General features: G+C 62.8%; 1 protein-coding gene across 2 annotated transcripts in view; it reads right to left on the reverse strand.

Moving 5' to 3' along the window:
* GNB1 (G protein subunit beta 1) overlaps positions 1-999 on the reverse strand; it is an 87,265-nt gene extending 86,266 nt beyond the window's left edge. Inside the window, exon 1 of one of the 2 annotated variants that reach the window (XM_059376720.1) lies at positions 842-999. The gene's annotated coding sequence lies outside the window, so the exon portion shown is untranslated. Of the gene's footprint in view, positions 1-614; positions 686-841 lie in introns of those variants that run through there. The other variant, XM_059376721.1, reaches the window with a different exon arrangement.
* Between the last annotated feature and the right edge of the window lie 9,172 nt (positions 1,000-10,171).

Genomic DNA, 10,171 nt, shown 5'->3' on the forward strand with positions numbered 1-10,171 from the left:
GTAGCGGGGCCCGGCCCGAGCCATTCATTCGGCGCGGGGGCGGGGGGCGCGGGGACCCCGGCCCGCCCCGCCGCCCGCGCCCCTGGCCCCCGGCCCGCCCCGCGCGCGCCGCGCCCGGCCAGGGCCCCAGGACGGCGGGCTCGCGGCGGCGCTGCCTCCCACCTCGCGCTCGGAGCGCGACCCGGGGCCCGCCGCGCTCGGCCGTCCGCACTCAGCCCTTTGTGTGTGGCGGCCTCGGCGGCGCCCGGCCGCGCCTCGGCTTCCTGCTCCGCCGCGCCGACTCCCCAGGCCCCGGAAAAGGGGCGCCGGGACACAGCGCCCGGGGGCGCAGGACGAGCCCCTCCGCCCACCGCTCCCTTTGTTCTCGCCGCCGGCCCGAGACCCCGGCCCCGCACCCGGCCCCCGCGCAGGCAGGGCGGGCCGGACGCGCACCGCGGACCCCGACCCGGGCCCCGGCCCCCGCGCCGCGGACCCGACCCCCGCCCCGACGCGGGACGCCGGGCCCCGGACCTGGAGCCGGGACCCCAGAGCCCCCGCGCCCAGACCCCGGCCCCTCCGACCCCTGCCCCCGGGCTCCGGACCCCGATCCCGGCCGCAGACCCCGAGCCCCGGACCTGGGACACGCGAGCGCCGACCCGGGCCCGGACCCCAGCCGCAGCCCGCACGGTCCCCGCCCGCTCCCGGCCCGCGACCCCACCCGGGCGGGGCAGGAAGACGCGCGGCCCGGCGGCGGGGTGGGGGCGGGGAGGGTGGGGGCGGGGCGGCCCCGGCGGGCAACTGCGGGGGAGAGGCCGGGCCCGGGGCGCCGGGCAGGGGCAGGGGCAGGGGCCGCCGCGCTCACCTCGGCGCCTCGTCCCGCCGGTCTCGCCCGCGCCCCGCCGCCTCAGCCGCTTCGGCCGCGCTCTGGAGGTGGTCGCGCTCGGGCCGCTCCGCGGGCGCCGCGGGCAGGTGCGCCGGCGAGGCTCGGTCCGGTCCCGCGGCGGCTGCTCCACTCCCGCGCCCGCGCCCGCTCCCGCTCCCGCTCCCGCTCCGCCGCCGCCGCCGCCTCCGTCCGCCCCTCAGACGCCTCCAGCCATCGGGATGGGCGCGGCGGCCCCTGCCCGCAGCCTCGGGAAACCCCACGCCGCGTCACCGCGCACGCCGCGCGCGCGCGCACGGCCCGGCCGCGGCCCCGGCGCGCGCACGTCCGCGCGCTCCCTCCCCGCTCGGCCCCCCGGAGCGTGCGCGAGCCGCTTAAAGGGCCCGCGCCCGCCCTAGGGGAAGCGGCTTGCGGGACACCCCTCCGGCCTGATGCGTCCCTCGCGGGTGCCCCAGGGGCTTCGCGCGGCGCCCCTGCAGTAGCGGGGTGGGGGGCTCCTTGCTGCGGACCCGCTCGGCTTCCCGGCCAAGGGGACGTGGGTGGAGGCCGCAGGACCCCAGCTGGGACTCTCCGGGCCCCATTCTAGCCTGCCGCCCTACATGGCGCGCACAGCCCGAGTACCCCATCCTGCACCTGCATTCAGCACCTGCACCTGCATTCTGCACGGCTACCTGCATGCGCACGCACCCAGCCCAGGCCGTCCGCCAGGCCTGGGGGTGCCAACAAGCTGACTGGATCCCAAAGTGGCCCCCGCGGGACGGGGTCGACCTCCAGGGAAGCCAGGCCCGGGAGTGGATCCCCGCCAACCGAGGGTCGGGGGAACAGGGCCAGTCTCAGAGAGGGCCGTGGGGCTCCTGTGAGCTTGGGCAGGTGCGGGCAGTGTGTGGTCTCCAGAGGTCAAGTCTAAGGCGCTCCTGTTGGGAATGGCCGCCTGAACATGGAGGTGTGAGCACCGAAAAGAGTGTCAGGAGGGAGACAGATGTCAACCTCTGGAAGGCTGCTGAGAATTGAAGCTCCTCACCAGGGAGCAGAAAGAGGTGAACGTGGGTCATACATGTGCAGCCCCAGAAATGTCAGTGGAAGAGTTCCAGACCCCACCTCTGTCTTTCTCCTGGCCTCCCAGTTCCAACAACTAATCACCCACAGGCTGCCTCTCTTTGGATCCTACAGCCCCTCCCTGACCCTAATCACCCCAAGCCAGATCCAGGCACCTTTTCCTCCAGGCCTGTGTGTACCCTTCAGGCCTGGAGCCCATGCCTTTCCACCCAGGGAAGAGGGCACCCAGTCCCTCCCCCTCCCACTCTATGGGATCTTCCTACCAGCATGCAAGCGTGTCCCCATCATTCCCGGAGCCCTGCCTCAGTTCCGGGTACCAGATGCACCGGGCTCAACTTAACACTCTCCCTGTGCTGCCCTGAACTCAGCCATTTCTGCAAGGGATCCTGGTTCCTTTTAATGGGGAATGGTGTTTAGAAGCCAGAATCAGGGCTCTGGGAGTGCTCACTGCTACTGGGATGCCGTTGCTTCAGCAGATGGAGCCGGGGAATGGATGTGTGCAAACAGACACACAGACGCGTGCGCGCACACACACACGCAAACAGACACACAGACGCGTGCGCGCGCACACACACACACAGAGTCTCCCCCCCACCATGTAACCAGTCTCCCATGATGGCTACCACCCCAAACTCTTCACCCCCCATGGGCTCTGACCCCCACCGGGCCGCCACAGCCTCACCCCAGCAGGGACACCACAAGCTCCCATCGTCCTTCTTGCAGCTTCCAGGTTCCTCTGTGCTCCTTGCTGGTCAGAGCTCGGGCTCCTCTCTGCTCCTGAGACGCTCCGGTCACCACATCCACACTGCCCCTGCGGCTCCATGTACCCAGGAGCTCCTCCCCCACCACCTCCAGTCTCCTCCACAGAGAGGTCTCCCAGGCCCTGCACCTTTGTCCTTCCCCAGTGCCTTTTTGGCCACATTCCTCTTTAGCTGTCGTTCCCAGAACTCACCTGGTTTTGTCTCTGGGCGGCTTCGCTCCTTGCCCATCTCCCCGGATGAAGACGGTGCTTTGCCTCCCTTGCCTGCTGCTCCACCCACTAAGCAGGGCACGAGGCACACAGCAGGTCTTCAGGGAAGGTCCATGGGATGGGGGAACGAGGTCGGAGTGATGCTCTGTGGTCTGAATGAGAGGGACAAGGCTCGGCACGACAGCCAGAGGGGCAGGACAGTGAGGAGTATTGGAATCGAATGGCTGTGTCCAGAACAAGGCTGGCGGCGCTGGGGTGCTCCCCACTGCTCCAGAGGAGGGGTGGCTGATGCGGTGTTGGAAAGACGAGTATTCTGAGCACTGGCAGGTGGGTCCCAGAAACAATGGACCCGAGGGTCCAGACTCAGGGTCAGCGACGTACCTCTGAAACCAGCAGGCCAGATACCAGCCTTCAGTGCCTACCAAGGCCCAGGACTTAGAAATGTGGAAATTCTGGGCGCCTGGGTGGCTCAGTGGGTGAAGCCTCTGCCTTCGGCTCAGGTCATGGTCCCAGGGTCCTGGGATTGAGCCCCGCATCGGCTCTCTGCTCAGTGGGGAGCCTGCTTCCCCCCCCCCTCTCTCTCTCTGCCTGCCTCTCTGCCTACTTCTGATCTCTGTCTGTCAAATAAATAAATAAATAATCTTAAAAAAAGAAAGAAAGAAAGAAATGTGGAAATGAGAAGGGAGAAGCGGAACATGAGATGGAGGAGGAGGAGGAGGAGGAAGGGGGAGCGGGGCGGGGCGGGGCAGCCGCAGAGCAGAAAGAAATGGGGGTGATGGTCTCTGCGGAGATCCCTGCACTCCTGCGGGGATGGGAAGAAACCTGTGGATCCTCAGAACCCATCCCCCACCGGCCTGGCCTGACTGGGCAGCGGGGGTGCTGACAGGGCCGGCCCAGAGGCTCATCCGTTCCCACTGCAGGCCTGATGGGGCCCATCCCTAGTTCCACCAAGGCCACAGAGCAAGGCCACACACGAGAATGCCAGGCCAGAGTCTGCACCAGCCATCGGAGGTTCTGGGTGTAGACAGGGAGCCCCCGGCTAATCTGCAGGTCTGTGGCCCAGGCCTGAAATCCTCCTTTACATGTTTATGGCTGTGTGAGGGCAAAGTCGAGGGGAAGGCAGGCGGAAAGAAGTAGAGAGCCCTAGTCCTTCTTTCCAGATCTCCAGCACAGACTGGGGCTTCCTCTCTCTTCAGTGCGTGGAAGCCACAGGGTCCTAGGGTTCTTCTTCCCCTCTCCAAGGCCAGTCCCTAAGTAGCAGGGCCCTCTAGCCCTAAGGACACATGCCCAGGCCAGAGACTTTTGGGCCTCAAGGGTATGAAGGGCCTTCTGGGGAGCCTGCCCTCCCTCCCCTCCCCTCCCCCCATCTTGCCCAGGCCTCCTGCAGTTCTGGCCCCCATCTGCCGCCCAGCCCCCTCCTCAGTGGGGCAGAAATCAGAGCCCATGGCGGACCTGCTGCCGCGGCGTGGAGAATTTGTACCCAGCTGACCTCCTGATTTCCTGGAGACACTCCCTCCTTCTCTAGATAAGTGGCTTAGAGACCGGCCTGAAGTCCCGAGTCCAAGGCCACACCCTGTCAGTGGTACCCCGCCAGAGGCAGGGCCAGCCAGGTGGCGCAGGGCTGAGCAAGGCCTGGGGCTGAAAGCTGGAGGCTGGCCCGGTGCCCAGCCTCAGCTGAAAACCTAGGGTGTGCGAATGCGTTATTCAGACGCTCCCCCCATCTGCTCTTTAGCAGGAAATGGTGTGACCGGAAAGTAGGTCTTTTTAAATCTGAATTATTCAAACAATTTGTGCACGTGACCAGGACCCAAGCCTGGGGGCCATGCTCCAAGCCCGGCTTGAAAGGGTCTCAGGGCAGTGGGGGAGGCTCCCTTCCAGCCAAGCTTGGTCTGTTCCTTCCCTGGGTAGCCCTCCTGCCTTTCTTCTAGTCCGTGAACCGGAGCCTGACCCTGGCCCCCCCTCCCCCGGCCCCAGAGGACAGGACTGGGGCGGGGAAGGGACAGAGAGAGCACGGAATGCAGGTAATCCAGAAGAAGCGCGGATTAGCTCTCCAGGCTGCCAGAGGCAGGGACTGGCCACGGGACAGAACAGGGTCAGGATAGTGAGGACGCCCGCGCCTCGCGCTTCTTCAGCGGTGCCCTCTCCACGGGGGGCCGGGAAGGCCCAGGCCCAGCCTAATGTGGGGCAGGTCTGCTGGGAGGGATGTGGGGAGAGCAGGACGGCCCAGAGGAAGATGCTGTCGGTGGGGCAGAGCAGGCTTTGAGGTGTGGGGGTGGGAGGGCTGGGCAGCCTCAGTGCCCAGGAAAGGGTTGAGGACTGAGCACGGGGCACAGCGCCTTGTGGCCTTGGGGAAGATGTCGGCTATTTCCGTGGGCTGGTGTCAGACTGCGAAGGACCCTTGGACCCTCCCCTATGCAGCAGAAGCAGCCTCTTTCCCTCCCAGGCCCGTCCCTGGTCCCTGAGCCCCCGCTATGCCTCTCACGACCTCACCTCCAAGCCCGGGACCCTCCTCGTCACCTCCCTTTGGTCACAAAGCAGACATCCCGCATGGGGGCTACCAAGACCGGGGAGGCAGTGGAGAATCAGAAAGGGCCAAGGGGGCGGCAAGCGGGGAGCAGACACCCCAGGGAGGGTCCTGGTGGCCTCGCCACTCCCAGAACGGGCCCTCCCAAGTGGGTTGAGACCAAGGAGCCGTGCTCAGCTCTAGCTGCCCTCCCAAGATGCTTGTAACGGGAGAGCCCGCCTTCCTCTGTGGGGTGCTGCGTGGCGGGGACTTCCGGTGCCCTATGGATGGCGGGGTCAGGCAGGGGCTGCCCAGCCAGTGTGGCCTACCTATGGTGTACGCAACACTGGGTCTGTGTCCCCACTTGCTGGCCTCAGGGACCACCCCCACCCCCAAGCATGCTCAGGCCTGTTGGCGGCACCTCAGGGCAGGAGGTTCTGAAGGCCCTCCCGCAGATCCTGTGTGACTCTGGAGGCGGGGAATGGAGGGGCCACGGTCAGTGCCCCTGTTGGGGACAACACACAGCCCCCAGAGCAAAGGCAGCTGCTGTCACCAGGAAGAAGAGGGCTCTGGACAGAGAAAGACACAGGTGTCCCTACCTGCCTCTTGGCTAAAAGCAGTTTAGGCAACAGCTGAACTACTTAGAAAATGAAGCCTCTGTGGGTTGCTGGGTTCAAGGCCCACAGATGCCCCAGTTCCCCGCTCCTCCTGGCTGAGGCCCGTCTGCCCCAGCCTCTGGCCTGCTCCATCCTGAAATTGGATGCTGGAGGCAGAGACTGGCTTGCCGGGCTGCTCTGCCCCTGACGGCAGCCTCTGGGGGTCTCCTGGGGCAGGGGGCATCGAGGATGTCCCATGGCGCAGTCAGTGCTTCCACCCAGCCCAGCCCCATTTCCCGTTCTGGGCTGGGAGGCTCCCTTGGCAAGGAGGCCACGATTGTTCCCAACAGACCTTCCCCAGCTGCCTGCAGAAAGCTGGGCGGTCACCCACCCAGCCCTGGAGAGTGGCTGCCAACCACGCGGCAGGCATCCTGGGCCAGGGCTGGGAACACGGAGCCAGGGACCAAGCAAGCGTGATGTCAACTCGGAGAGAGACCGGGGTCAGGGAGGGGCACACTCTGACCCTCCTACCCATAAACAGGTGCAAGAGGACAGTAGGCAGAGGCCCCAGCGCCCAGAGTGGATGGGGTCTGGGAGGCAGAACCTGTGGGGTGAGGGCTGGGGGCAGCTGCTGCCTCAGTCAGGCCTTGGGATTCTGGGAAACACCCCATCCTTGGCCAGGCCAAGCCTCCTGCCCTGAGGTGCCGCCAACGGGCCTGAGCATGCTTGGGGGTGTGGGCCCTGAGGCCAGGAAGTGGGGACACAGCCCCAGTGTTACATATACCACGGGCAGGCCGCGCTGGCTGGGCGGGCTGCAGTCCGTGCAGGGCGACCGAGGCTTCTGCCCACGCCCCAGCCTAAGCCCAGGCCACCTCCCCTTTCTTTTCTCTGCAGGGACTGATGGGGGGAGGGCGCTGTGGGGTGAACACCCCCCCCCCGCCTCCGGGCAGGTGCTAGATCTCTCCTGGTCTCCAGTTCCCCCGGCTTGCCGCTGCCGGGGCCCTGCCTTGGGGACGGGCTCCCTGGCTGTTCTGGGGATTCATTTCCCCAGGGATAGTGCCCTGGGACTTAGCCCCAGCAGCACCTGCCACGTAAACAGCTCGCACCGGTGGCCCTGTGGGCGGGAGGACGGTGGGTGCTCCGGCCCCCCGGGGCTGCCGGCTCAGTCCCAGCCAGGCAAGGGGCAGCCCAAAGAGGGACCCAGGGGCACCCCAGGAGCCTGGACTCAGGTCCTCTGAAAGGAAGATGGCCCTCAAAGCCACTTCCGGCAGGCGGGCAGGCGCCGGTGGCCTTGCCTGGAGCTGGGGAAGCAGGACAGAGTGAGGACCAGCAGCGGCAGGGAGGGGAAGGGGTGTGGAGGCGAGCGGCGGCCACACTGTGAGCCGGGTCACGGCCGCGGCATCCCCTACTGAGTCCGGCCACGTCACGCGCCACGCCATCCACAGACCGCCAGGTCACGTCTGCCGGCCCAGGCCACCTGGGTTTTGACACGGGCACACCCTGGCCCCCGGGGCGCCGGGCGAGAACGGCCCTTTCTCTGGGCCTGTATCCTGGTTGTTGTCCCAACTGCCATGGTTCTCTTCTCTGGCAAGACTTGAAGGACTGTCCTCGCCGACAGAAAGACCCTCCACACCACGTGTCCCATGAGTGGGCAGCGACTCAGCATCATGGCCCAGGCGCCAGAGTTCCCAGCCCACCAGCCCGGCTCGGGGATCGAGTCTCCATGAAGAACTTCCCACCCACAAGGCACCCCTCTCCCCCGACCTCCAGCCAGCAGGGGCGACCCCTCAGGCGCTCGCCCACATAGGGTTCTATCATGTCAGTTTTCTCTTTTAAATCGAGGTAAAATACACATCACATCAAGTTTACCACTTAGACCCTTTCAAAGTGCACAGCTATTGTCACTCACGACTTCCACACTCTCGGGCACGTGCCCGGCCTCTCCTTCCAGAACATCCTCATCGGCCTAGAAGGAAAGCCTGAGCCCGTCGAGCAGTCACCTCCCATTCCGTGCCCCCAGGCCCTGGCAACTACCGATTTGTTTCCATGAATTTGTCTGTTCTGAGCACTTGAATGAATCCGAGCAGATTCATCCAGCATGAGACCTTTTGTGGCTGGCGTTTGTGTCAGGCTTCTCCCAAGGGGCAGCGGCCTCACAGCAGTGGGCGGTGTCCCAGTCCTGTCTGCGGCCAAGTAATCCCTCACACGGCGCTTCGTTCAACCACTCCTCCTCGGGCGGACGTTTGGGCTGTTGCCACCTTTTGGTCATTGCAATGAGAGCCGCTATGATTGTTATTGTACAAGCTTTTGTTTGAACACCTGTTTTCAATCGCTGTGGTTTTATATATTTATCCAGGTGTGGAACTGTGGGGTCATCCACAGCTCTGGGTCTACCCTGAGGAACCTCCAAGCTATTTCCCACAGCCCCTGACCTATGCTACATTCCCACCCAGCAACGCACAAGCGTTCCAAATGCTCCACACCTTTGCCGACACCTGTGACTGTCTGCCTCTCGATTCTAGCCATCCTAGCGCGTGTGAAGTGGTATCTCTTTGTGGTTTGATTTGTACTTTCCTAGTGACTGGCGGTGCTGACCCTCTCTTTCTGTGCTCTTTGGGCATGTGCATATCTTCTTTGGAGGACTATGTACTCCAGATTCTTGCCTTTCTTTGAAATTGCTTTTTTGTTGTTGTTGTTGAGTTATAAGATCTCTTTATATATTCTGGACACTAGACTTTTATCAGATATGTGATTTGCAGATATTTTCTCTGGTCCCGTTAGCTGTCTTTTCACTCTGCTGAGAGTGTCATTCGATGCACAACAGGTTTTAATTTTTATAAACTCGACTTTATCTCTTTTTCCTTTTTTGTTTCTTGGTTATTGTGTTTTCAGTGACATATCTAAGAAATCATTGCCAAATCTAAGTCCATTTACTCCTGTGTATTCTCTTAAGAGTTTTACAGCTTTCACTCTTACACTGAGGTCTCTGATGCATTTGGAGTTAATTTTCACATGCGGTGTGAGGTAGGGGTCCAACTTCACTCTTTTGCATGCTGACTTCCAGCGTGCCCAGCACCATTGGTTGAACACCGTCCTCTCCCCGCTGAACGGTCTTGGCACTCTTGTTGGGAATCAGTTGGCTGCCCTGAGGGTTTCCTTCTCCGCTCCCGCCGTAATCCACAGGTCGGTGTGACTGTTCTTATGAATATCACATTGTTTCAATCACTGTAACTTCATAGACTTAAAAATTTTATTTTTATTTTTATTGTTAAGTAATCTCTTCACCAGAGGGGGCTCAAAGCCGTGACTCCAAGATCAAGAGTCCGCGTGCTCTACTGACCGAGCCACCCAGGCACCCCTTGTATAAGTTTTAAATCGGGAAGTGTGAGCCTCTGACTCTCAGCTCTGTTCTTCTTTTTCAAGATTGTTTTGGCTATTTTGAGTCCCTTGCAATTCCATAGGAATTTGAGGAACTACGTTTCTTTCACTGAAAATAAAAGGCCATTGGCATTTATCAGCTATTTCCTAAAAAAAGATGAACTCGGGAGAAGGTTGTGGGTGGTGTCTTAGACTTTCTGACATTCGGAAGTGGTCGGCTCCTTAGGGCCTGTGGCAGTGAGGGGGACAAGTCCTGTTATGGTGATGGGAGCCCCTGGGGGGCCGGAGCAAGGTAGGCCCCCTCTGGCTGCCTCAGGGCGGGGTGAGCTGTGTGGAGGGCAGCACAGCGGGCTGGACAGGCTGGACAGGGCCACATATTCTGGAATGAGGAGGCTGTGGTGGGTCAGGAATGAGGGCATGGAAGGAGTAGGGGTGACAGAGGGTGCCTGTCTGAGCAGCCGGGGGGTGAGCTGGAGGGGTGGTCTGGTGGGGCGGGGGAGAGTGTGCTGTGGTTTGGATCTTTCTAGTCTGAGATGCTTATAGATGTTGGGGAGAGAAGTGGGTGTGTAATGAACAGGAAAGGCCGTGGGCGTGGGGCAGAGTGTGTACCCGAGGATGTCCCTGAGCTGCTAATGTCCCCTCGCCCCCCGAGGGAGCGAGGTGAGAAGGAAGAGAAGCCCAGACAGCGGGAGGGACTTTGCAGACAACAGGGTGGTGTGGCCAGGGAAGCCGGGACCAGCACGGGCAGGGGGTGTCCCAGGAATGGACGCAGGAGCCACAGGGTCCCAGAGCTGGTGTGGAGGAGAAAC

The sequence above is a fragment of the Mustela nigripes genome, chromosome 14 (assembly GCF_022355385.1).
Source record: "Mustela nigripes isolate SB6536 chromosome 14, MUSNIG.SB6536, whole genome shotgun sequence".
In the NCBI taxonomy this organism is placed as follows: domain Eukaryota; kingdom Metazoa; phylum Chordata; class Mammalia; order Carnivora; family Mustelidae; genus Mustela; species Mustela nigripes.